The sequence below is a fragment of the Gadus chalcogrammus genome, chromosome 2, assembly GCF_026213295.1.
Source record: "Gadus chalcogrammus isolate NIFS_2021 chromosome 2, NIFS_Gcha_1.0, whole genome shotgun sequence".
NCBI classification, from domain to species: domain Eukaryota; kingdom Metazoa; phylum Chordata; class Actinopteri; order Gadiformes; family Gadidae; genus Gadus; species Gadus chalcogrammus.
Genome location: NC_079413.1, coordinates 24,394,412 through 24,420,507, shown reverse-complemented (window position 1 = coordinate 24,420,507; position 26,096 = coordinate 24,394,412). Strand labels below are relative to the sequence as shown.

General features: G+C 53.8%; 1 protein-coding gene across 1 annotated transcript in view; it reads left to right on the top strand.

The window, feature by feature from the left end:
- Positions 1 to 19,636: 19,636 nt before the first annotated feature.
- septin12 (septin 12) overlaps positions 19,637 to 26,096 on the top strand; it is a 38,971-nt gene continuing 32,511 nt past the window's right edge. Inside the window, exon 1 of the mRNA XM_056605780.1 lies at positions 19,637 to 20,109. The gene's annotated coding sequence lies outside the window, so the exon portion shown is untranslated. The remainder of the gene's footprint in view (positions 20,110 to 26,096) is intronic.

Genomic DNA, 26,096 nt, shown 5'->3' with positions numbered 1-26,096 from the left:
GGACCATTCCCAGCCGGAGCACATTTATATAACAGATAGAAGCACACATACACACACATACACACACGCACACGCCCCCCCCCCCCCCCCCCCCCCACACACACACACACACACACACACAAACACACACACGCACACCTGAAGGGACCGCTGGGGGCCTTGGGAGGGGGAGGGGACGAAAGGGGGCGGTGCGTCGGACCTCTGGATCTCCTGTTCCACCGCGGAACGCAGTCCTCGTTCGGAGTGCTGTCGGACGCACACGTTACAAGACTGCCCTCAAGTTTGTGTCTGTAATATAAGTTATTACAAGGCCTTTTTTTATGGTGTTTGACACCGAGGGTTCCAGTAGGATACACTTTTCTGACCCGTAATCCTAAAGCTTGTTTCCTGCCTTGGATCATGATGTCGGGGTTCTCTGTGAACGACCACCTGGAGGGGATTCTGTCCGACTTTGAAGGTAAGGATCCAGCATCCCGTTGTATAGGAATACATGTGTGTATATATATTGACTCCTTGTTCAACACCCCGTTATATCGGAATACATTGGTGTATATATATATATATATATATATATATATATATATATATATATATATATATATATTATATATATATTATATAAATATGCATATGTATTCCGGTATAACGGGGTGGAAACCAGGTCCTCAGGGCTGAAGCAGGTCAGTAGGCTATAGCCTGTATTGACTGACCTGCTTCAGCCCTGAGGACCCGGGAGGAAGTTCACTAAAACCGCCTAGAAATAGTAGAAACAAAATCCAGATTAAAATAAGGAAATTCGAATAGAAAGTAGCAAACAACAAATGCTTTGGAAAGGGAGACCCCAGACGGTGATACGAAGTCACAGGAAGCGAAAACCATCCACAGCATCCCAGTGGGGTCACTGGGAACGCAGTTCACGGTGTCCGTGTGTTTATGAGCGTGCGTGCGCGCGTGTGCGTGTGTGTGCGTGTGCGTGTGCGTGTGTGTGTGTGTGTGTGAGAGAGGGAGAGTGAGAGTGTGTGTACTCTAAGGTTAACCGAGTTTAGTTAACGCAGTGAGGCGTTGGGTCGTGGACTCCTGTCCGGTTGTTCCTGAAGCAGCTCTGTGTTCCTCTGATGAAGGTCCAGAACTGGGGCCGATTCATTGGGATGTTTATTTACTTTCAACCTGACGAGAGCGCTTCAGTCAGGCTCTGAAGAAGTTCATTCACTGGTCAATCAGCTGCTTAATAATGTGACTGTGAGGAGCCTATAAGGTCCAGCTGTGAACCAGGCAGCCAGCGACCAACATCTCTGCATCGTGCCAGGATCTGTTGTTGGGGCATCAGGGGGAAGAGTGGGGCGCATTGAGGAGATGGGGAGCATTCGAACACTGCGATGTGGGAACGGAGAGTGTGAGGTTAAAAGTAAAAGGTAAAAACAGATTTCCCTCCCTCAATACCCCCCGTTAGGACAGGTGCTAGCCTGTTAGCCTAACACATTAGCCTAGCCCCTTGCCTATGAACAATGCTGTGGTTACAGGGACTTCATCACTTCAGAACATGGTCACATGGCTTCATGCTGTCATCTGAACTGTTGATGACTTTGTACACATTAGCAGCTAATTAGCAAGCAGCAGCTTATCCTCCAGCCCCCTCTAGCGCCCCCCCCCCCCCCCCCCCCCCCCGGCCTCTGAATGGACTTCTCAGAGTTTAATGACCTCCACAACAAGACACATCGTCTGACCAGCTAGCTCCCAGCACTTAACCTGTACGGGCCTAGCGGGGCGTGGCCACCACCACCGGGGCGTGGCCACCACCACAGGGGCGTGGCCACCACCACAGGGGCGTGGCCACCACCACCGGGGCGTGGCCAACCCCACCGGGGCGTGGCCACCACCACCGACCCCACCGGGGCGTGGCCACCGGCCCCTGGGACACAGACTGCCGGTGTGGTTCCGGTGCTAATGGGGTGGGGTCTGCCCGTCCACCGTCCCCTCGGGGGGGAGCAGCCCCACTAGGTGGCCCCCAGAGGCCCATCGCTGATCCCTCTCTAACCCTTCATGGGACTAGACTCCCCCGACAGATGCTGGCATTCTTCAGGCTCTGGATGAAAGGGAGCTTTATGTCTCCGTCTCCAGAGTCCTAGCAGGGGGGGAACCCAGGCCCCACCCAGACACCCAACCAGGCCCCCAGCCAGGCCCCCAGCAAGGCCCCACCCAGGCCCCAACCAGGCCCCACCCAGGCCCCCAACCAGGCCCCAACAAGGCCCCCAGCCAGGCCCCCACCCAGGCCCCAACCAGGCCCCCAGCCAGGACCCCACCAGGCCCCCAGCCAGGCCCCCACCCAGGCCCCACCCAGGCCCCAACCAGGCCCCACCCAGGCCCCCAACCAGGCCCCAACAAGGCCCCCAGCCAGGCCCCCACCCAGGCCCCACCCAGGCCCAAACCAGGCCCCCAGCCAGGACCCCACCCAGGCCCCAACCATGCCCTTGGCCAGGCCCCCAGCCAGGCACCCAGCCAGGCCCCCACCCAGGCCCCAACCAGGCCCCAACCAGGCCCCCAGCCAGGCCCTTAGCCAGGCCCCCAGCCAGGCCCCCAGCCAGGCCCCCACCCAGGCCCCAACCAGGCCCCAACCAGGCCCTTAGCCAGGCCCCCAGCCAGGCCCCCAGCCAGGCCCTTAGCCAGGCCCCCAGCCAGGCTCCCAGCCAGGCCCCACCCAGGCCCCAACCAGGCCCCAACCAGGCCCTTAGCCAGGCCCCCAGCCAGGCCCCCAGCCAGGCCCCCAGCCAGGCCCCCACCCAGGCCCCACCCAGGCCCCAACCAGGCCCCCAGCCAGGCCCCCACCCAGGCCCCAACCAGGCCCCCAGCCAGGCCCCCACCCAGGCCCCACCCAGGCCCCCACCCAGGCCCCAACCAGGCCCCCAGCCAGGCCCCAACCAGGCCCCAACCAGGCCCTTAGCCAGGCCCCCAGCCAGGCCCCCAGCCAGGCCCTTAGCCAGGCCCCCAGCCAGGCCCCCAGCCAGGCCCCCACCCAGGCCCCAACCAGGCCCCAACCAGGCCCTTAGCCAGGCCCCCAGCCAGGCCCCCAGCCAGGCCCTTAGCCAGGCCCCCAGCCAGGCTCCCAGCCAGGCCCCACCCAGGCCCCACCCAGGCCCCCACCCAGGCCCCCATTCAGGCCCCCAGCCAGGGCCGCTGGTGGGGGGACTGGGTGGGGCCCTTGAAGAGAGAGGGTGGAGGGGTGGTGCTGGGTGAACGGTGGAGGGGTGGAGGAGGTAGGGTTAGTGTTAGTAGTGAGGTGGTAGGGTTAGTGTTAGTAGTGAGGAGGTAGGGTTAGTGTTCGTAGTGAGGAGGTAGGGTTAGTGTTAGTAGTGAGGAGGTAGGGTTAGTAGAGAGGAGGTAGGGTTAGTGTTAGTAGTGAGGAGGTAGGGTTAGTGTTAGTAGTGAGGAGGTAGGGTTAGTGTTAGTAGTGAGGAGGTAGGGTTAGTGTTAGTGGTGAGGAGGTAGGGTTAGTGTTAGTAGTGAGGAGGTAGGGTTAGTGTTAGTAGTGAGGAGGTAGGGTTAGTGTTAGTAGTGAGGAGGTAGGGTTAGTGTTAGTGGTGAGGAGGTAGGGTGAGTGTTAGTAGTGAGGAGGTAGGGTTAGTGTTAGTAGTGTGGAGGTAGGGTTAGTGTTAGTAGTGAGGTGGTAGGGTTAGTGTTAGTAGTGAGGAGGTAGGGTTAGTGTTAGTAGTGAGGAGGTAGGGTTAGTGTTAGTAGTGAGGAGGTAGGGTTAGTGTTAGTAGTGAGGAGGTAGGGTTAGTGTTAGTAGTGAGGAGGTAGGGTTAGTGTTAGTAGTGAGGAGGTAGGGTTAGTGTTAGTAGTGAGGAGGTAGGGTTAGTAGAGAGGAGGTAGGGTTAGTGTTAGTAGTGAGGAGGTAGGGTTAGTGTTAGTAGTGAGGAGGTAGGGTTAGTGTTAGTAGTGAGGAGGTAGGGTTAGTGTTAGTAGTGAGGAGGTAGGGTTAGTGTTAGTAGTGAGGAGGTAGGGTTAGTGTTAGTAGTGTGGAGGTAGGGTTAGTGTTAGTAGTGAGGAGGTAGGGTTAGTGTTAGTAGTGAGGAGGTAGGGTTAGTGTTAGTGGTGAGGAGGTAGGGTTAGTAGTGAGGAGGTAGGGTTAGTGTTAGTAGTGAGGAGGTCGGGTTAGTGTTAGTGGTGAGGAGGTAGGGTTAGTAGTGAGGAGGTAGGGTTAGTGTTAGTAGTGAGGAGGTAGGGTTAGTGTTAGTAGTGAGGAGGTAGGGTTAGTGTTAGTAGTGAGGAGGTAGGGTTAGTGTTAGTGGTGAGGAGGTAGGGTTAGTAGTGAGGAGGTAGGGTTAGTGTTAGTAGTGAGGAGGTAGGGTTAGTGTTAGTGGTGAGGAGGTAGGGTTAGTAGTGAGGAGGTAGGGTTAGTGTTAGTAGTGAGGAGGTAGGGTTAGTGTTAGTAGTGAGGAGGTAGGGTTAGTGTTAGTAGTGAGGAGGTAGGGTTAGTAGTGAGGAGGTAGGGTTAGTGTTAGTATTGAGGAGGTAGGGTTAGTGTTAGTAGTGAGGTGGTAGGGTTAGTGTTAGTAGTGAGGAGGTAGGGTTAGTGTTAGTAGTGAGGAGGTAGGGTTAGTGTTAGTAGTGAGGAGGTAGGGTTAGTGTTAGTAGTGAGGAGGTAGGGTTAGTGTTAGTAGTGAGGAGGTAGGGTTAGTGTTAGTAGTGAGGAGGTAGGGTTAGTGTTAGTAGTGAGGAGGTAGGGTTAGTGTTAGTATTGAGGAGGTAGGGTTAGTGTTAGTAGTGAGGAGGTAGGGTTAGTAGTGAGGAGGTAGGGTTAGTAGTGAGGAGGTAGGGTTAGTAGTGAGGAGGTAGGGTTAGTGTTAGTAGTGAGGAGGTAGGGTTAGTGTTAGTAGTGAGGAGGTAGGGTTAGTGTTAGTAGTGAGGAGGTAGGGTTAGTGTTAGTAGTGAGGAGGTAGGGTTAGTGTTAGTAGTGAGGAGGTAGGGTTAGTGTTAGTAGTGAGGAGGTAGGGTTAGTGTTAGTAGTGAGGAGGTAGGGTTAGTGTTAGTAGTGAGGTGGTAGGGTTAGTGTTAGTAGTGAGGAGGTAGGGTTAGTGTTAGTAGTGAGGAGGTAGGGTTAGTGTTAGTAGTGAGGAGGTAGGGTTAGTGTTAGTAGTGAGGAGGTAGGGTTAGTGTTAGTAGTGAGGAGGTAGGGTTAGTGTTAGTAGTGAGGAGGTAGGGTTAGTGTTAGTGGTGAGGAGGTAGGGTTAGTGTTAGTAGTGAGGAGGTAGGGTTAGTGTTAGTAGTGAGGAGGTAGGGTTAGTGTTAGTAGTGAGGAGGTAGGGTTAGTGTTAGTAGTGAGGAGGTAGGGTTAGTGTTAGTAGTGAGGAGGTAGGGTTAGTGTTAGTAGTGAGGAGGTAGGGTTAGTGTTAGTAGTGAGGAGGTAGGGTTAGTGTTAGTGGTGAGGAGGTAGGGTTAGTGTTAGTGGTGAGGAGGTAGGGTTAGTGTTAGTAGTGAGGAGGTAGGGTTAGTGTTAGTAGTGAGGAGGTAGGGTTAGTGTTAGTAGTGAGGAGGTAGGGTTAGTGTTAGTAGTGAGGAGGTAGGGTTAGTGTTAGTAGTGAGGAGGTAGGGTTAGTAGTGAGGAGGTAGGGTTAGTGTTAGTAGTGAGGAGGTAGGGTTAGTGTTAGTAGTGAGGAGGTAGGGTTAGTAGTGAGGAGGTAGGGTTAGTGTTAGTAGTGAGGAGGTAGGGTTAGTGTTAGTAGTGAGGAGGTAGGGTTAGTGTTCGTAGTGAGGAGGTAGGGTTAGTAGTGAGGAGGTAGGGTTAGTGTTAGTAGTGAGGAGGTAGGGTTAGTGTTAGTAGTGAGGAGGTAGGGTTAGTGTTAGTAGTGAGGAGGTAGGGTTAGTGTTAGTAGTGAGGAGGTAGGGTTAGTGTTAGTAGTGTGGAGGTAGGGTTAGTGTTAGTAGTGAGGAGGTAGGGTTAGTGTTAGTAGTGAGGAGACTCTATCCAGCTCCTGTCACTTCAGCTCAACCGTCTGGAAAAGCCTCAAACGATCAGAGGGTCCCATGACTGCCGGACCGCTGGCACACACACACACACACACACACACACACACACACACACACACACACACACACACACACACACACACACACACACACACACACAGAAACACACACACACACACACATGCACACACAGACACGCACACACACACACATGCACGCACGCACGCACATGAACACGCACACATACATGCACGCACAGACACCCACACACACACACACACAAACACACACACACACATGCACGCACAGACACCCACACACACACACACACACACACACACACACACACACACATGCACGCACAGACACCCACACATACACACAGATACACACATATACACGCACGCAAAGCACAAACACAATCACCACAAACACACACACATGCGAACACATGCACCCAGACGCACATGCATGCACACAAATATGCACAACCACACAAATCATCCCACACTAGCATGCACAAATGCACACACATGAACGCACAAACGCATGCACAAACAGACACGCATGCACACGCATGCACGCACATGCACACGCAAATTTATTTTGACACATTCTCATTCACACAATCCGTGCGTCACTAGAGGTTCTCAGGGCCCCCCCCCCAGTGTCACTAGAGGTTCTCAGGGCCCCCCCCCCAGCGTCACAAGAGGTTCTCAGGGCCCCCCCAGCGTCACTAGAGGTTCTCAGGGCCCCCCCCCCCCAGCATCACTAGAGGTTCTCAGGGCCCCCCCAGCGTCACAAGAGGTTCTCAGGGCCCCCCCCCCCCCAGCGTCACTAGAGGTTCTCAGGGCCCCCCCAGCTTCACTAGAGGTTCTTAGGGCCCCCCCAGCGTCACTAGAGGTTCTCAGGGCCCCCCCAGCGTCACTAGAGGTTCTCAGGGCCCCCCCAGCGTCACTAGAGGTTATCAGGGCCCCCCAGCGTCACTAGAGGTTCTCAGGGCCCCCCCCAGCGTCACAAGAGGTTCTCAGGGCCCCCCCAGCGTCACTAGAGGTTCTCAGGGGCCCCCCCAGCGTCACAATAGGTTCTCAGGGCCCCCCCAGCGTCACTAGAGGTTCTCAGGGCCCCCCCAGCGTCACGAGAGGTTCTCAGGGCCCCCCCCAGCGTCACTAGAGGTTCTCAGGGACCCCCCAGCGTCACTAGAGGTTCTCAGGGCCCCGCCTCCCAGCGTCACTAGAGGTTCTCAGGGCCCCCCCAGAGTCACGAGAGGTTCTCAGAGCCCCCCCAGCGTCACTAGAGGTTCTCAGGGCCCCCCCAGCGTCACTAGAGGTTCTCAGGGCCCCCAGCGTCACTAGCGGTTCTAAGGGCCCCCCCCCCCAGTGTCACTAGAGGTTCTCAGGGCCCCCCCCCCAGCGTCACTAGAGGTTCTCAGGGCCCCCCCAGCGTCACTAGAGGTTCTCAGGGCCCCCCACCCCCAGCATCACTAGAGGTTCTCAGGGCCCCCCCCCCCCCAGCGTCACTAGAGGTTCTCAGGGCCCCCCCCCCCCAGCGTCACTAGAGGTTCTCAGGGCCCCCCCCCCCAGCGTCACTAGAGGTTCTCAGGGCCCCCCCCCCCCCCAGCGTCACTAGCGGTTCTCAGGGCCCCCCCCCCCCCAGCGTCACTAGAGGTTCTCAGGGCCCCCCCAGCGTCACTAGAGGTTCTCAGGGCCCCCCCCCCCAGCGTCACTAGAGGTCCTCAGGGCCCCCCCCCCCCCAGCGTCACTAGCGGTTCTAAGGGCCCCCTCCCCCAGCGTCACTAGAGGTTCTCAGGGCCCCCCCAGCGTCACTAGAGGTTCTCAGGGCCCCCCCCCCCAGCGTCACTAGAGGTTCTCAGGGCCCCCCACCCCCAGCGTCACTAGAGGTTCTCAGGGCCCCCCCAGCGTCACTAGCGGTTCTCAGGGCCCCCCACCCCCAGCGTCACTAGAGGTTCTCAGGGCCCCCCAGCGTCACTAGAGGTTCTCAGGGCCCCCCAGCGTCACTAGAGGTTCTCAGGCCCCCCCCCCCCCCAGCGTCACTAGAGGTTCTCAGGCCCCCCCCAGCATCACTAGAGGTTCTCAGGGCCCCCCCAGCGTCACTAGAGGTTCTCAGGGCCCCCCCCCCAGCGTCACTAGAGGTTCTCAGGGCCCCCCCCCCCAGCGTCACTAGAGGTTCTTAGGGCCCCCCCCCCCAGCGTCACTAGAGGTTCTCAGGGCCCCCCCAGCGTCACTAGAGGTTCTCAGGGCCCCCCCCCCAGCGTCACTAGAGGTTCTCAGGGCCCCCCCAGCGTCACTAGAGGTTCTCAGGGCCCCCCCCCCCCCAGCGTCACTAGAGGTTCTCAGGCCCCCCCAGCATCACTAGAGGTTCTCAGGGCCCCCCCCACCCCCAGCGTCACTAGAGGTTCATCAGGGCCCCCCCAGCATCACTAGAGGTTCTCCGGGCCCCCCCAGCGTCACTATAGGTCTCAGGGCCCCCCCCCAGCGTCACTAGAGGTTCTCAGGGGCCCCCCAGCTTCACGATCGGTTCTCAGCCGGCCCCCACCTCGACTAGAGTTTCTCAGGGCCCCCCGCCCCAGCGTCACGGAGGGTTTCTCAGTGCCCCCCAGCGTCCACAGATGTGTCCTCAGGGCCCCCCCAGCATCACTAGAGGTTCGGCGAGGGGCCGCCCCAGCGTACACTATAGGTTCTCAGTGCCCCCCCCCCACGTCACTAGAGGTCTCAGGCCCCCCCCCCAGCGGCCACTAAGGTTCTCAGGGCCCCCCCGCGTCACTAGAGGTTTCTCAGGTCCCCCCCCCCCCCCCCCAGCGTCACGAGAGTTCTCAGGGCCCCCCCCCCAGCGGTCACTAGAGGTTCTCAGGTGCCCCCCCAGCGTCAACTAGAGGTTCTCAGCGTCACTAGAGGTTCTCAGGGCCCCCCCAGCGTCACTAGAGGTTCTCAGGGACCCCCCCCCAGCGTCACTAGAGGTCCTCAGGGCCCCCCCAGCGTCACTAGAGGTTCTCAGGGCCCCCCCCCCAGCGTCACTAGAGGTTCTCAGGGCCCCCCCAGCGTCACTAGAGGTTCTCAGGGCCCCCCCAGCGTCACTAGAGGTTCTCATGGTGTTCTCATGGATCCACGCGGTTTAGGGTTAGGGTTAGGGTTAGTGTTAGGGTTAGGGTTCTGAGGATCAGCCCCCGCCCTCACGCGGTCCCCCAGCATCCCCGCGCTGGCCCGTGTGTGTGTGTGTGTGTGTGTGTGTGCGTGTGTGCATCCAACCCACACACACACACACTCACACAAAAGTTCATCTTCAGCTTATTATTTATCCTCTCAGATTTCCCCGTTGGGGCTCTGAAACTTTCCACCCATGATTTAAAAGGCCTCCATGATACGTTTGAATCTAAAGAATACATCCGTACCTTCATACATACGTACGTATATACACACATGCCTACATACATACATACGTACGTACGTACATGCTACCATCATCCTCATAAGCTGGTAGCAGACACTACACAATATAAAGTTCAGGGTCGATCTTATTTTGTCATTAGAGAATGATATTCAGCAGCATGATTACAGCCTGCCCATGGACACAAGACAAGAGGTAGTCTTAAAACATCCTCATGATACCAGACGGCGTTTTGACCCCTTCCTACGACAGAGGGTTAGTGTTAGTGTGGTCCAGGCTGTCTCCCGCTGGGGTACATGTCTGCTAGACATCTAAACAGGGCAGGAGGTGCACCGTGTTTATGAGGCCTCAGACACTATGATTATTTGCAATGTTACGACATTGCACATGGGTGCTCGGAATGCACCCTTCCAGATGTGCGTTCAGTAGGGGAGGTGGTCTCAGCCGGACTACACCGAGCCGTTTGTGTGTGCGTTTGTGTGTGTGTGTGTGTGTGTGTGTATGTGTGTGTGTGTGTGTGTGTGTGTGTGTGTGTGTGCGTTTGTGTGTGTGCGTTTGAGGGAGGGAGGAACCTATTTCTGTACCTGAAGACGGCATGGGAGAATCTTCTTTGAATTTCCTTTTAATTTCTGAAATGACGTGTGTGTGTGTGTGTGTGTGTGTGTGTGTGTGTGTGTGTGTGTGTGTGTGTGTGTGTGTGTGTGTGTGTGTGTGTGTGTGTGTGTGTGTGTGTGTGTGTGTGTGTGTGTGTGTGTGTGCGTGCGTGTCCCCACCCGTCTGACCTGTGGTCGGGTCCCCCGTTCCATTCCTTGGTGGAATGCGCCCATCGGGGAGGTGTGGCTCCCTGGGCAGGCCCGGACCCATCTCCTCCCGCACGGCCACAGGCCCTAGGAGCCCCCTCCCCACGGGACACTCACCGGCTCTCTGCTCCTCTAGGATCCTCTTGGTTCCTCTACCACCTCTAGGTTCCTTTAGGTTCCTCTAGGTTCCTCTACCTCCTCTAGGTTCCTCTAGGTTCCTCTAGGTTCCTCTACCTCCTCTAGGTTCCTCTAGGTTCCTCTACATCCTCTCTGTTCCTCTAGGTTCCTCTAGGTTCCTTTAGGTTCCTCTACATCCTCTAGGTTCCTTTAGGTTCCTCTAGGTTCCTCTACCTCCTCTAGGTTCCTTTAGGTTCCTCTAGGTTCCTTTAGGTTCCTCTAGGTTCCTCTACCTTCCTATAGGTTCCTCTACCTCCTCTAGGTTCCTCTAGGTTCCTCTACCTCCTCATGGTTCCTCTTTAGGTTCCTCTAGGTTCCTCATGGTTCCTCTACCTCCTCTATGTTCCTCTAGGTTGCTTTAGGTTCCTCTAGGCTCCTCATGGTTCCTCTTTGTTCCTCTACCTTCCTATAGGTTCCTCTAGGTTCCTCTACCTTCCTATAGGTTCCTCTACCTCCTCTAGGTTCCTCTACCTCCTCTAGGTTCCTCTACCTCCTCATGGTTCCTCTTTGTTCCTCTACCTTCCTATAGGTTCCTCTACCTCCTCTATGTGCCTCTAGGTTCCTTTAGGTTCCTCTAGGTTCCTCTAGGTTCCTCTACCTTCCTATAGGTTCCTCTACCTCCTCTAGGTACCTCTAGGTTCCTCTACCTCCTCTAGGTTCCTCTAGGTTCCTCTACCTCCTCATGGTTCTTCTTTGTTCCTCTACCTTCCTATAGGTTCCTCTACCTCCTCTATGTTCCTCTAGGTTCCTCTATGTTCCTCATGGTTCCTCTTTGTTCCTCTACCTTCCTATAGGTTCCTCTACCTCCTCTATGTGCCTCTAGGTTCCTTTAGGTTCCTCTAGGTTCCTCTAGGTTCCTCTACCTTCCTATAGGTTCCTCTACCTCCTCTAGGTACCTCTAGGTTCCTCTACCTCCTCTAGGTTCCTCTAGGTTCCTCTACCTCCTCATGGTTCCTCTTTGTTCCTCTACCTTCCTATAGGTTCCTCTACCTCCTCTATGTTCCTCTAGGTTCCTTTAGGTTCCTCTATGTTCCTCATGGTTCCTCTTTGTTCCTCTACCTTCCTATAGGTTCAGATAAACCCCTGTGTGTATTTGATCTTTAATTTAATAGATAAAAGGTCACCACCGTGTTCTTCAGATCAATGTATCTCTACAGCCGGGGGGGTTAAGGAGGTAACACACGTTCTGTGACCACACTAACCCATGCACACATGAGTACCCACACATGCACTCAGACACACACACACATACACACAGTCACACACAGACACAAGCACACACCCACAGACACACACACAGACACACACAGACACACACACACACACACACACACACACACACACAGACACACACACACAGACACACACAGACACACACACACACACACACACCCACAGACACACACACACACACACAGACACCACACAGACACACACACACACACACACACACACACACACACACACACACACACACACACACACACAACACACACACACACACACACACACACACACACAGACACACACACACACACAGACACACACACACACAGACACACACACACACACACACAGACACACACAGACACACACACACACACACACACACACACACACACACAGACACACACACACACACACACACACACACACACACCAGGGCCTGCAGGACCTTCACTGAGAGAGGAGTTGAGGGGCGTTTAGCAGCCCGCCAACCAGTCAACAGCTGCTGGCCCTCTCCTAGTCAGGGAGGGGGGGACACTGGGCAGGGAGGGGGGGACACTGGGTGGAGGGGGGGACACTGGGTGGAGGGGGGGACACTGGGTGGAGGGGGGAGACACTGGGTGGAGGGGGGGACACTGGGCAGGGAGGGGGGGGACACTGGGTGGAGGGGGGGACACTGGGTGGAGGGGGGGACACTGGGTGGAGGGGGAGACACTGGGTGGAGGGGGGGACACTGGGCAGGGAGGGGGGGACACTGGGTGGAGGGGGGGACACTGGGTGGAGGGGGAGACACTGGGTGGAGGGGGGGACACTGGGTGGAGGGGGAGACACTGGGTGGAGGGGGAGACACTGGATGGAGGGGGAGACACTGGGCTGGAGGGGGAGACACTGGGTGGAGGGGGAGACACTGGGTGGAGGGGGAGACACTGGGCTGGAGGGGGAGACACTGGGCTGGAGGGGGAGACACTGGGTGGAGGGGGAGACACTGGGTGGAGGGGGAGACACTGGGTGGAGGGGGAGACACTGGGCTGTGTGTGGTGGTGTGGTGTTGTGTTGTGTTGTGTCGTGTTGTGGTGGTGTTGTATTGTGGTGGTGTTGTGTTGTGGTGTTGTGTCGTGTTGTGGTGGTGTTGTATTGTGGTGGTGTTGTGTTGTGTCGTGTTGTGGTGGTGTTGTCGTGTGGTGGTGTGGTGTGGTGTTGGGTGTGGTGTTGTGTTGTGTCGTGTTGTGGTGGTGTTGTGTTGTGGTGGTGTTGTGTTGTGTCGTGTTGTCGTGGTGTTGTGTTGTTGTCCTCGTTCCTCACAGAAAGGCTTGGTTGTGTCTTGTTGTCTTTTTTATTTGAAAAAAATCCCTTTACAAAATAGACAAATATGGACACATATTAAAGATAATATATAATAATATAATCCAATAATAAGACTAAATAATACAATAAATTCAACAAAAATAAAACAAAACATTTTGCCATTTTGGTTGTAGAACAAAGTTCATCTGAAAGGTGTTTCAGTTCCTTTAGGGAGGAGGATGTGTCGGTCTTTGATCTCATACTTTGATGTTGAGGATAAAAAGATGTTCAAACATCCTTTCAACTCCTACGGTGCCCTGAACAACCGGTCTCTCTGGAGAGGACTCTTAATCTAAGTGCAGCCGATGATTTGGTCACATTAAATAAATCCCATAAAGCTAGGGCTGGGTTCTCCCCAGAGAAGGGGACCACAGCCGTCCCCCAGAGAAGAGCCGGCCCCCGACAGCCCCCCGCCCTGTGGGGAGGGGGGCTCGACCAGATCACCAGCCGCTGGGTGGGATTACCAAGCAGGAGAGGAGAGCAGAACTCAGACACGCACCAGCACATACCTGAAAGTTAAGCTCACCACACACAGACATGCAGACCATAATTATTATCCTGGTGTTAGACAAGATGCCAGCGCCCTGATACCACAGCCTGCTTATCTGCTCACTGGTGTGTGTGTGTGTGTTTGTGTGTGTGTGTGTGTGTGTGTGTGTGTGTGTGTGTGTGTGTGTGTGTGTGTGTGTGTGTGTGTGTGTGTGTGTGTGTGTGTGTGTGTGTGTGTGTGTGTGTGTGTGTGTGTGTGGTGAAATGTAATGTTTTGGGAAATGTCTGTTTTGAGCACCTTTCCCGTTCGTCTTTCAGAGGCTAGCCGCAAGCTATCCCAGTCGTAGTTCAGAGGGTATGGGAGTTGTAGTTCAGAGGGTCTTGGTGTTGTAGTTCACAGGGTCTGGGTGTTGTAGTTCACAGGGTCTGGGTGTTGTAGTTCACAGGGTCTGGGTGTTGTAGTTCACAGGGTCTGGGTGTTGTAGTTCACAGGGTCTGGGTGTTGTAGTTCACAGGGTCTGGGTGTTATAGTTCACAGGGTCTGGGTGTTGTAGTTCACAGGGTCTGGGTGTTGTAGTTCAGAGGGTCTGGGTGTTGTAGTTCACAGGGTCTGGGTGTTGTAGTTCGCAGGTTCTGGGTGTTGTAGTTCACAGGGTCTGGGTGTTGTAGTTCACAGGGTCAGGGTGTTGTAGTTCACAGGGTCTGGGAGTTGTAGTGCACAGGGTCTGGGGGTTGTAGTTCAGAGGGTCTGGGTGTTGTAGTTCACAGGGTCTGGGTGTTGTAGTTCGCAGGTTCTGGGTGTTGTAGTTCACAGGGTCTGGGTGTTGTAGTTCACAGGGTCAGGGTGTTGTAGTGCACAGGGTCTGGGGGTTGTAGTTCACAGGGTCTGGGGGTTGTAGTTCACAGGGTCTGGGTGTTGTAGTTCACAGGGTCTGGGTGTTGTAGTTCGCAGGTTCTGGGTGTTGTAGTTCACAGGGTCAGGGTGTTGTAGTTCACAGGGTCTGGGAGTTGTAGTGCACAGGGTCTGGGGTTGTAGTTCACAGGGTCTGGAGGTTGTAGTTTACAGGGTCTTGGTGTTGTAGTTCCCAGGGTCTGGGGGTTGTAGTTCACAGGGTCTGTGTGTTGTAGTTCACAGGGTCTGGGAGTTGTAGTGCACAGGGTCTTGGTGTTGTAGTTCACAGGGTCTGGGTGTTGTAGTGCACAGGGTCTGGGTGTTGTAGTTCACAGGGTCTGGGTGTTGTAGTGCACAGGGTCTTGGTGTTGTAGTTCACAGGGTCTGGGTGTTGTAGTGCACAGGGTCTGGGTGTTGTAGTTCACAGGGTCTGGGTGTTGTAGTGCACAGGGTCTGGGTGTTGTAGTTCACAGGGTCTGGGTGTTGTAGTGCACAGGGTCTGGGTGTTGTAGTTCACAGGGTCTGGGGGTTGTAGTTCACAGGGTCTGGGTGTTGTAGTTCACAGGGTCTGGGTGTTGTAATTCACAGGGTCTGGGTGTTGTAGTGCACAGGGTCTGGGTGTTGTAGTTCACAGGGTCAGGGTGTTGTAGTTCACAGGGTCTGGGTGTTGTAGTGCACAGGGTCTGGGTGTTGTAGTTCACAGGGTCTGGGTGTTGTAGTTCACAGGGTCTGGGTGTTGTAGTGCACAGGGTCTGGGGGTTGTAGTTCCCTCAGTGGACAGACGAGCCCTGGCCCTCGTCCTCCTCCAGCCCTGCATCCTCCTCCAGCCCTGCTTCCTCCATTGTTCCTTCTGGGGAAAAGTATTTTCATCTTGTAACCCGACACCCCGGCGGCCTCGGCAGACTCATACTCATACCTCAATCACTTCTTTGTGTGTGTGTGTGTGTGTGTGTGTGGTGTGTGTGTGTGTGTGTGTGTGTGTGTGTGTGTGTGTGTGTGTGTGTGTGTGTGTGTGTGTGTGTGTGTGTGTGTGGAGGAAGCTACAATAGTTCCCATACAAAGGCAAAGTTCGCCGGAGACGAAAAAACAGAAAGTAAGAAAGAAATGTCTCAATTGGTTTATCTTTACATTTCTTAAAGATAAACCAACCGATACATGGTTGCTAGCTGTCCATTACCTTTAGATGTGTACTAGGAACAGTTTAGTATGTTAGTTAGTGGTATTAGCTAGTAGATGATTAAGCTATGTAGAAACAGGGCAGTATGTTAGTAGTATTAGTTAGCATGGATGATTTAGATAGTAACAGGTTGGTATGTTAGTTATTAGTATTAGTTAGTATGGATGATTTAGATGGTAACATGTTAGTATGTTAGTTATCAGTATTAGTTAGTATGGATGATTAAGACAGAAACAGGTTAGCATTTTAGTTAGTATTATTAGTTAGTATGGATAATTAAGATTGGAACAGGTTAGTATTTTAGTTAGTATTATTAGTTAGTCTGGATGATTAAGATTGGAAAAGGTTAGTATGTTAGTTAGTAGTATTAGTTAGTCTGGATGATCAACATATTGACTCTTGATATCTTAATTTTCCATATGATGATTAAGATATCAAAAGTCAATATGTTGGAATTTTTGCTTGAAGAGATATCGTTTGCTTGATGTAATGTCTTCTATATTTGATTTGATAGGGGGGTTCTTTGGCGATGATGTTTGGTCATGATTGAACAGTATCATCTAAAAAAAGTCATGCTCATAAAGTTCATAAAGACAGTGAAGGGCTGTGTTCAACCCTACAGTCAGAAGGTCGTTGACACCCTGGTATTCAGTGCACTGGTTTTAAAGGAGAGGCTCCTTAACCAATGAACAATTAGCTAGTCTAAGGCCCTTTAACAAATGACAATTAGCTAGTCAGAGGCTCCTTAACCAATGAACAATTAGCTAGTCTAAAGCCCTTTAACCAATAACAATTAGCTAGTCAGAGGCTCCTTAACCAATTAACAATTAGCTAGTCAAAGGCTCCTTAACCCAACACCTTCACTCTCTGTCCCTGAAAACCTCAATCAAAGCCAGAAATCTAGGGGTTGTCATGGATTCTGATTTACATTTCGAAAGTCACATCAAATCAGTTACACAATCTGCATATTATCACCTTAAAAATGTAGCAAGACTTAGAGGGCTCATGTCCCCCCGAAGACTTACAAAACTTGTACATAGCTTTATCACTAGTAAGCTTGATTACTGCAATGGTCTCCTTACAGGTCTCCCAAAACAAACTCTAAGGAAGCTTCAGCGTGTTCAGAACGCTGCTGCTTGAGTTTTTAACAAAGAACCAAAAATTTTTAACATATTACACCATTCCTTAAATCGTTACATTGGCTTCCTGTAGGACAGAGAATTGATTTTAAAATCATGGTTGCTAACCTATAATCCCTACATGGTTTAGGCCCAAAAATATTTAACTGATATGCTTCACTACATAAGCCTTCTAGAACACTAAGATCCTGAGACCAATCTGTTAATTATCCCCAGAGTAAACACGAAACATGGGTAAAGCAGGATTTAGTTACTATGCAACAAATAGCTGGAATAAACTCCTGAGGATTAAGACTTGCCCCCAACTCTGAGCACCTTCAAAAACAAGATTGAAGACTTTTATGTTGGCTTTAGCTTTCTGCTAATCTTAAATACTTTACCTTTATTTTACTAAAATGCCTTTTAACTTTCAATTTCATTTTCTCACTTTCTTAAATACATTGCACTTTCAATTTTACTTACTAAAAAGCCTTTTTAACTTTCAATTAAATTCCATTTTTACCAGAAAGATACATGATCTGATACCAGAGAGGAAAGGATTAAGGGTTACTAGAATCCGGGTTGGAGTCCCAGAAGAAAGTACCAAGTTCCTTTAGGTCGGGTTGAGCCCCGACGCGGATACCAGAGAGACTGTTGATCTGATCTTAAATACATTGCACTTTCTATTTACTAATTTCTTTGCATATGTTTTCTTCTTACTTATCCTTATTTTTATTTTATGTATAACAATGTTTATATGTGAAGCACTTGAGTCTGCCTTGTGTATGAAAAGTGCTACATAATAAAGTTTGCCTGGCCTTGCCTTGCCTTAACCAATGAACAACTAGCTGTCAGAGGCTCCTAACCACCTGATGAACAATTAAGCTAGTCAGAGGTCCTACCAATGACAAATTAGCTAGTCAGAGGCTCCCTTAACCAAGAACAATTAGCTAGGTCAGAGCTCCTTAACAAGAACTTAGCTACGGGGTCCTCTCGTCTAGACGGGTGCCCCTCCGCTCTCTGCTTCTAGACGGGGGCCCCTCTGCTCTAGACGAGGGCCCCTCTTCTCTAGACGAGGGCCCCTCCGCTCTCTGCTCTAGACGGGGGCCCCTCTGCTCTAGACGAGGGCCCCTCCACTCTAGACGGGGGCCCCTCTGTCAGCGAGGGCCCCTCTGCTCTAGACGAGGGCCCCTCCACTCTAGACGGGGGCCCCTGTGCTCTAGACGAGGGCCCCTTCGCTCTAGACGAGGGCCCCTCTGCTCTAAACGAGGGCCCCTCTGCTCTGCTCTAGACGAGGGCCCCTCTGCTCTAGACGAGGGCCCCTCTGCTCTAGACGGGGGCCCCTCTGCTCTAGACGAGGGCCCCTGCTCTGCTCTAGACGAGGGCCCCTCTGCTCTAGACGAGGGCCCCTCTGCTCTGCTAGACGAGGGCCCCTCTGCTCTAGACGAGGGCCCCTCTGCTCTAGACGGGGGCCCCTCTGCTCTAGACGGGGGCCCCTCTGCTCTAGACGAGGGCCCCTCTGCTCTAAACGGGGGCCCCTCTGCTCTAGACGAGGGCCCCTCTGCTCTAGACGGGGGCCCCTCTGCTCTAGACGAGGGCCCCTCTGCTCTAGACGAGGGCCCCTCTGCTCTAGACGGGGGCCCCTCTGCTCTGCTGAGGCAGAGCCTTCGACGCTGAGTTGAGGGTCTGGACGTGGGCTCTCTGAAGTACGGCAGCGTTCCCTTAAAGGGCCTACGTCCTGCCCCCAGGTGGGGGTGAGTAGCTGGTAGAAGCCGGTTGGCGCAGGGAAGAAGCTCCGCTTTCAGAGGAAACCCGCTGGGCCAGAACCTTGTTCTTACCGTGACTCTGTGTCTCCACAGCGCTCAAGAGGTCCTTTGACATCGACGATGAGGACGACATCCCCAGCTTCTCCTCTGGCTGCACCAGCGCCCCCCCCATGCCCCCCCCCTCCTCCTCCCATCTCCTCCTGAGCCACAACAGGACCCAGGAGGGACGGGGAGCCACGCAGCCGCCGGCCTCGTCGGGCCTGAACCCCCACAGCCCGTTCCTCTCCCAGCGGGGGGGCCTGAAGTCGCGCTCCGTCAGCAGCAGCCTCTCCTTCAGCCACGGGAACAAGCCCGCCTTCAGGAAGAACGGGGGGGGCGGGGTCGTCAGGGCCGCCTCCTTCCAGAACCGCTTCCACCCCAACGGCTACTACTCCTCCCTGTCGGGCCCCGGCAGCGACAACGACAGCCTCCACAGCTCCTCCTCCAGCCTGGAGGGGCCCCCCGCCTCCGCGGCGAGGTACGGCGGGGGGGAGTACCAGCACCTCATGGTCCAGGGGGGTGCACCAGGGGGTGCACTGGGGGGTGCACCGGGGTCCGACGGCCACCAGAAGAGCTCCTCCCACGGGGGCGTGTTCCACTCTGAGGACGCTCTCAGGGGCGGGGCTCCAGAGCTCAGGGGCGGGGCTCCGGAGCTCAGGGGCGGGGCTCCAGAGCTCAGGGGCGGGGCTCCGGAGCTCAGGGGCGGGGCTCCGGAGCTCAGGGGCGGGGTGGATGGGCAGAGAGAGGGGGTGCCTCTGGGATTAGGGTTTGCCAATAACAACGCCGGCTGGAGCAGCCACCCGCTCTACGGCGGCGGGGCGGAGCTCCACTCTGGCTCCGCCCCGCAGAGCCGCCGGCTCCAGCAGCACGGGGGCCCCCAGGGCCCGCAGCCCCCCAGGGCCAGAGAGCCCCCGCGCCTCAACAAGTTCCCCCTGGATCTGGAGAACCTCACCATGAACACCACCCCCAAGCCCCCGCCTCGGGGCGCAGCCAGCCCCCCCCAGCCCTCCCCCGGCCCCCCCCAGCCCTCCTCCGGCCCCCCCAGCCCTCCCCCGGCCCCCCCCAGCCCTTCTCTGGCCCCCCCCAGCCCTCCCCCAGCCCCTCCCTCTTCCCCTCCCCCTCAGCGGCGTGGAGAGGACCCCCTCCCCGCCCGGCCTCCCCCACCTCCCCCCTTCCTCCCCCAGGGGCTCCCTCCCGGTCCCAGGGGCCAGCTGCTCCCCGCCCCCCCCCGCCCAGACCCCCCTGCTCCCCGGGCCCCAGGCAGTCCAGGGGGGGGGTCCCGGGGCGGCGAGGAGGCTGGGGGAGGAGCCTCAGGGCCGCGCCCCAAACAGCGTGGGCTCCGTCCTGCGGAGGATCGCCTCCTTCTCCCACGGGCCCCCGCCGGACGGCAGCGGAGGCCTGGCGGGGGGGAGCCCCAAGCCCCGCAGGGCCCCCGGCGGGACCAGGGACGGGGCCCACGGCGGGACCAGGGACGAGGCCCCCGGCGGGACCAGGGACGGGGCACCCGGCGGGACCAGGGACGGGGCCCCCGGCGGGACCAGGGACGGGGCCCACGGCGGGACCAGGGACGGGGCCCCCGGCGGGACCAGGGAGGGGGCCCCCGGCGGGACCAGGGACGGGGCCAGGGACGGGGCCCCCGGCGGGACCAGGGACGGGGCCAGGGACGGGGCCCTGTCGCCGGCCCCCCTGCGGAGAGAGAGGAACCTGGAAGGTAAACACGACAACACCTTCACTCAATATCACCGCAGAACCTTGACCCCTCCTCGGGGACGGAGGATGAACACTGACATGGTGGAACGGTGAGGTGACGCACAGCAGCACCAAGGAGTGGAGGATGTTAGGGTCTGGTCACATAGTCACCACACAGCAGTACCAGTGAAGAGTCACCACACAGCAGTACCAGTGAAGAGTCACCACACAGCAGTACCAGTGAAAAGTCACCACACAGCAGTACCAGTGAAGAGTCACCACACAGCAGTACCAGTGAAGAGTCACCACACAGCAGTACCAGTGAAGAGTCACTGGTACTGCTGTGTGGTGACTCTTCACTGGTACTGGTGACCCTTCACTGGTACTGCAGTACCAGTGACTCTTCACTGGTACTGCTGTGTGGACTCTTCACTGGTACTGGTGACCCTTCACTGGTACAGCAGTACCAGTGAAGAGACACCACATAGCAGTACCAGTGAAGAGTCACCACACAGCAGTACCAGTGAAGAGACACCATACAGCAGTACCAGTGAAGAGTCACTGGTACTGCTCTGTGGTGACTCTTCACTGGTACTGGTGACCCTTCACTGGTACAGCAGTACCAGTGAAGAGACACCATACAGCAGTACCAGTGAAGAGTCACCATACAGCAGTACCAGTGAAGGGTCACTGGTACTGCTGTATGGTGACTCTTCACTGGTGACTCTTCACTGGTACAGCAGTACCAGTGAAGAGTCACTGGTACTGCTGTATGTTGACTCTTCACTGGTACTGGTGACTCTTCACTGGTACAGCAGTACCAGTGAAGCGTCACTGGTACTGCTGTATGGTGACTCTTCACTGGTACTGGTGACTCTTCACTGGTACAGCAGTACCAGTGAAGAGTCACTGGTACTGCTGCATGTTGACTCTTCACTGGTACTGGTGACTCTTCACTGGTACAGCAGTACCAGTGAAAAAGTCACTGCTTGATGGTCTAAAATGTATAATCTGGTCACTTATTTGAAGTTAGGATCTGATAAAGACTAATGAAGTGACTTTTATTTGTACAGGATTGTATTTATTTTGATGATTCCGATTTCATTCATAAAGTAGTGAATGCACCAGTACAGACTTCACCCTCATGTGTGAGGTCTGTACACCAAGCAGAATATATAACGTCTACATCTTGGTACACTAGTTACTACCCTGGAAGTAGTTATTAGCTGTTCTATGATACCATTAAGTATGATTCGACCCATTACTGTGGGGGTGATCAACAGAGCCAAGCTTTAATCCCGCTGCTAAACACTGGGTAACAACAGCTAACCCAGCAGCCATGGCTAAATGATTGTTTTGCTTTCACTTCAAAGCTCCCATAAAAACCCTCATTGACAACAAAAGAGTGGCCTGGGGGTCCTTCCTCTCCCCCTTTCTCCCTTCCTCCTCCTCCCTTCTGAGGGGGAGGAAGAGGAGAACAGGCCCGCGCAGGGTGAAGGAGGAAGGCAGAGAAAGCTAGCCGTCGCTAACAGTCGCTAACGCTAACAAGAGTCAGGGAGGAGAATCGTTCTGAACCACAGCATGTCAATTATACTGATCTTAAGTTTCTTATTGCGAGAATCATGTTGGCTGGAAAATCGAACAAAAAGGGATTTATTCCCGATGAACTTCAAATTCTGGCTGAATCTGCCTTTATTGGTTTCAAAAGTCCTCCATTTTTTTAATCTTTTAAACTCTCCCTCTCCCCCCCCCCCGTGACTCTGGGTGAAGCAGTCATGCTGAGGCCTGTTCCAGAGCCCCACCCCCCCTCTGTTCGCTAATGACAGTGGGTGTGAGAGGGATTCCTCTCCTGTCTCCAGATCGCCTCAGCATTCAGCTGCATTCTGGGATTCAAGGGATTGGTCATTCCGGGTGTTTCTGTGTGTATGTTTTGTGTGTGTGTTTGCATGTGTGCGTGTGCGTGGGTGGGAGGTGTAAGCCTATGACATCACGTGAGAACTGGTCCCTGGTCCCACAACGGTTCGCTTCTCTCGCTTGTTTTCCTGTGGTCCGGTTTCAGCTTCCTGTCCTCCTTTAACCCCCCCCACACACATGGTGACCTCCCCCCAAGAAACCTGTTTCCTGTCCCAGATAAGATAGAACAGAGCCACTACTTTTTCCCGTTGAACACAGAACCCAGAAAGAAGCACATCCACACACACACATCCAAACACACATCCACACACACATCCACACATCCACACACACACCACACACACACACACACACACACACACACACACACACACACACACACACACACACACACATTCACACACATATCCACACAAACACGCACATCCACACATCCACACATCCACACACACATCCACACACACACACACGCACATCCACACACACACGCGCACATCCACACACACACATCCACGCACACATCCACACACACATCCAAACACACATCCACAGAGAGATGTAATGAATTACTCTCTTCTGCCTCAGGGATTGACAGTAGTCACGTTTCCATCTAAAAGGTGATGCGAATCTTTAGAAAGTTCGCAAAAAAGAAATTTGAATTAGGTGTGTTTCCATCAAGTGGTTGGAGCGAAAAACTACACACATTCCAGGGCTTGTCGTATCCTATTGATAACATCCTCTCTTCGGTTCTGATATATAGTGGAATTGCGTTGTTTTCCATCTAAAATAGCTGTAATGTTTTTTCTTCGATGAGAGCAAGGGAAAGTTGTACCTCTTCAGCGGTCCACACGTATCTATTATTCACATTGGCCATCTGTTCCATTGACGTATTTAAAGGATACATTGTACATATTTATAATTGGTATAAAGGCTGGTATAAAGGCTGGTAAAGGCTGCGACGAAATTCGTCGCAGCCTTTATACCAGATACTGTAGGGTCTGTAGCATGACCGCGTTTTCTGAATACAGTTTAATGCATTTTCCACAATGTACCAGCTCTCGTTTTGAAGGCTGAACAGACAATTTGACTGGAATCACTTAGTAGGCGTCCATATATCAGGGATTAATGGACACGGTATAATTAAAGGATATGCAAACATAGACATCCTATATCATATATATATATCTGATATAGGATGTCTATGTATACAAACGCTTAAATATATACATACAAGTTGATGTCGGCAGGGTTGCTATGGCCGGTCGTTATGCAGAAATCGGAAGGAAGTCATCAGTCCTGTGTGTTCAATGTTCGCTACGTCACAGAAAGCGTGTTTCCATCTCCCATTTTGCGCATTTACTCTCTTTCGCATTTCTCAAAAAACACCTCAAGCGAGCGGATAAACTAAATTCAATAAATTCAATAAATGTTGGTGCTTCCATCACCGTTTACTGATTCCATACTTCAAAGTTCGCATAAAATCAGGGGGATGGAACTGCAGCTAGTGATAACTTGATCACGAACGTGTGTTTTAGTGTGAGTTAATGTCTGGGTGCATGTGCATGTGCATGCTCTTCATGGATACATGCGTGCTTTGGTACATGTAATAAATAGCTGTCATCAGAAGATTAATCCCCAAGTGGAAAAGTTGAGTGTGCAGGTGTGAGGAGTGTGACCGTGGGCTCAGTGTGAGGCTCCTCGTGCTGTGATAGAATATCAACCTGGCTGTCACCCTGGTGGGCCCCGTCATCAACCCTACCTCCTGTAAACGTTTAAAGTCCTGGAACGTCACCTCCACATTCACCTGGGAGGGGTCTTCACCTCGGACCCCCGGGGGGGGGGCAGCTGTGTGTGGACACGTCAACATGAGGTTTAATGTGCTTCACATTAAACAGATAGAGAAACGATTATGAACATGTTTTCATGTAACGCAAGTGAACACACGTTGGTACAGTAGAGCAGAGTGCCACCCCCACCCCCCCCCCCACCCCCCCCCCCCCACCCCCCCCCCCCCCCCCCCCCCCCCCCGCCCCCCCCGCCCTGGCCACAGGTGTCTTCAGTGATGTTACTCCTGTTGAATCAACAGGAAACCATAAAACATACAAGTACCGTCCTTACAAAGCTTCAACAACGGCTCATCCTTAATAGACCCTATCGGGTCGGGGTGGGATTTTCACGTGCGTGTGTGTGTGTGTGTGTGTGTGTGTGTGTGTGTGTGTGTGTGTGTGTGTGTGTGTGTGTGTGTGTGTCGGTGTTAGTTAGGTGTGAATGTGTGGATGGGTGTATAAACGGTTGTAAGTTGCTTTGGATAGAAGCATCCTCGTAATGCCCTAAAAGGTGACCAGAGAACCCGGTCCCCACTGACTGAATGGTGTAATGGGGTCTAGTTCTGATACCGGTGAGGACAACATACCACGCAGACAGATATCATCTGAGGGAACCTCGCTCATCAGTTAACATCTAAAGTGTGTGTGTGTGTGTGTGTGTGTGTGTGTGTGTGTGTGTGTGTGTGTGTGTGTGTGTGTGTGTGTGTGTGTGTGTGTGCATTCAATCCCATATCGTTGTTAAATTCCATCACGCTACATTTGACTGTACTCTCATTCTTCGACAGCAGCCCCTCCTTCCAGTTTGTGGGCCTGTGTGTGTGTGTGTGTGTGTGTGTGTGTGTGTGTGTGTGTGTGTGTGTGTGTGTGTGTGTGTGTGTGTGTGTGTGTGTGTGTGTGTGTGTGTGTGTGTGTGTGTGTGTGTTTCCTGTCCTTTGTGACCATGAAGAAGCGGGCCTGATGTTTGTAAAGAGAGACCGAGAGCAGAGATACGTGATACAGAGCCCCCCCCCCACCAGGCCTCATTGTTGATCACAAGTGGTTCTTTGTACCCCTCCCCCCTCACACACACTCCTCCCCCCCACCTGAACCAGGTAGAAAGATCTCTGCTCCCTTCACTGTAGACACACAAACACAGCAGCACAGCCTATTTGACGATGAGATGTCAATGTATATCTATGTGTAGGGAGAGGGTCGTATATATGGAAATGGGTGTCTTCCTCGTAGGAAAACGCTTTATAAATTCTCTATCTACTCCCACCTACTTAAACAGAAGCTGTGATTATGTGGACCATATCATGTAATACAGCTTCACATTAAAAGCCTCTTGGTGTGGTCGGGGTCTAGGGGGGTAATACAGCTTCACATTAAAAGCCTCTTGGTGTAGTCGGGGTCTAGTGGGGGTAATACAGCTTCACATTAAAAGCCTCTTGGTGTAGTCTGGGTCTAGTGGGGTAATACAGCTTCACATTAAAAGCCTCTTGGTGTGGTCGGGGTCTAGGGGGGTAATACAGCTTCACATTAAAAGCCTCTTGGTGTGGTCGGGGTCTAGGGGGGTAATACAGCTTCACATTAAAAGCCTCTTGGTGTGGTCGGGGTCTAGGGGGGTAATACAGCTTCACATTAAAAGCCTCTTGGTGTAGTCTGGGTCTAGAGGGGTAATACAGCTTCACATTAAAAGCCTCTTGGTGTAGTCTGGGTCTAGTGGGGTAATACAGCTTCACATTAAAAGCCTCTGATAGGGCCGCTCTCCCTCAGGGTGACGGAGGTCTCTGATTGGCCCCTCAGGGTGATGGAGGTCTCTGATTGGCCCCTCAGGGTGACGGAGTTCTCTGATTGGCCCCTCAGGGTGAAGGAGGTCTTGATTGGCCCCTCAGGGTGGAGGAGGACTCTGATTGGCCCCTCAGGGTGACAGAGGTCTCTGATTGGCCCTTCAGGGGGACGGAGGTCTTGATTGGCCCCTCAGGGTGACGGAGGTCTCTGATTGGCCCCTCAGGGTGACGGAGGTCTTGATTGGCCCCTCAGGGTGACGGAGGTCTCTGATTGGCCCCTCAGGGTGACGGAGGTCTCTGATTGGCCCCTCAGGGTGACGGAGGTCTCTGATTGGCCCCTCTGTGAGGATCCAGAATGACAGATGGACCCCAGAAACCCCGACCAGGACAGCCTCTTAATTACGTGTGTGTGTATGTATGTGTGTGTATGTATGTGTGTGACTGTGTGTATGTATGTGTGTGTATGTATGTGTGTGTGACTGTGTTTTTGGCTGCGCGGG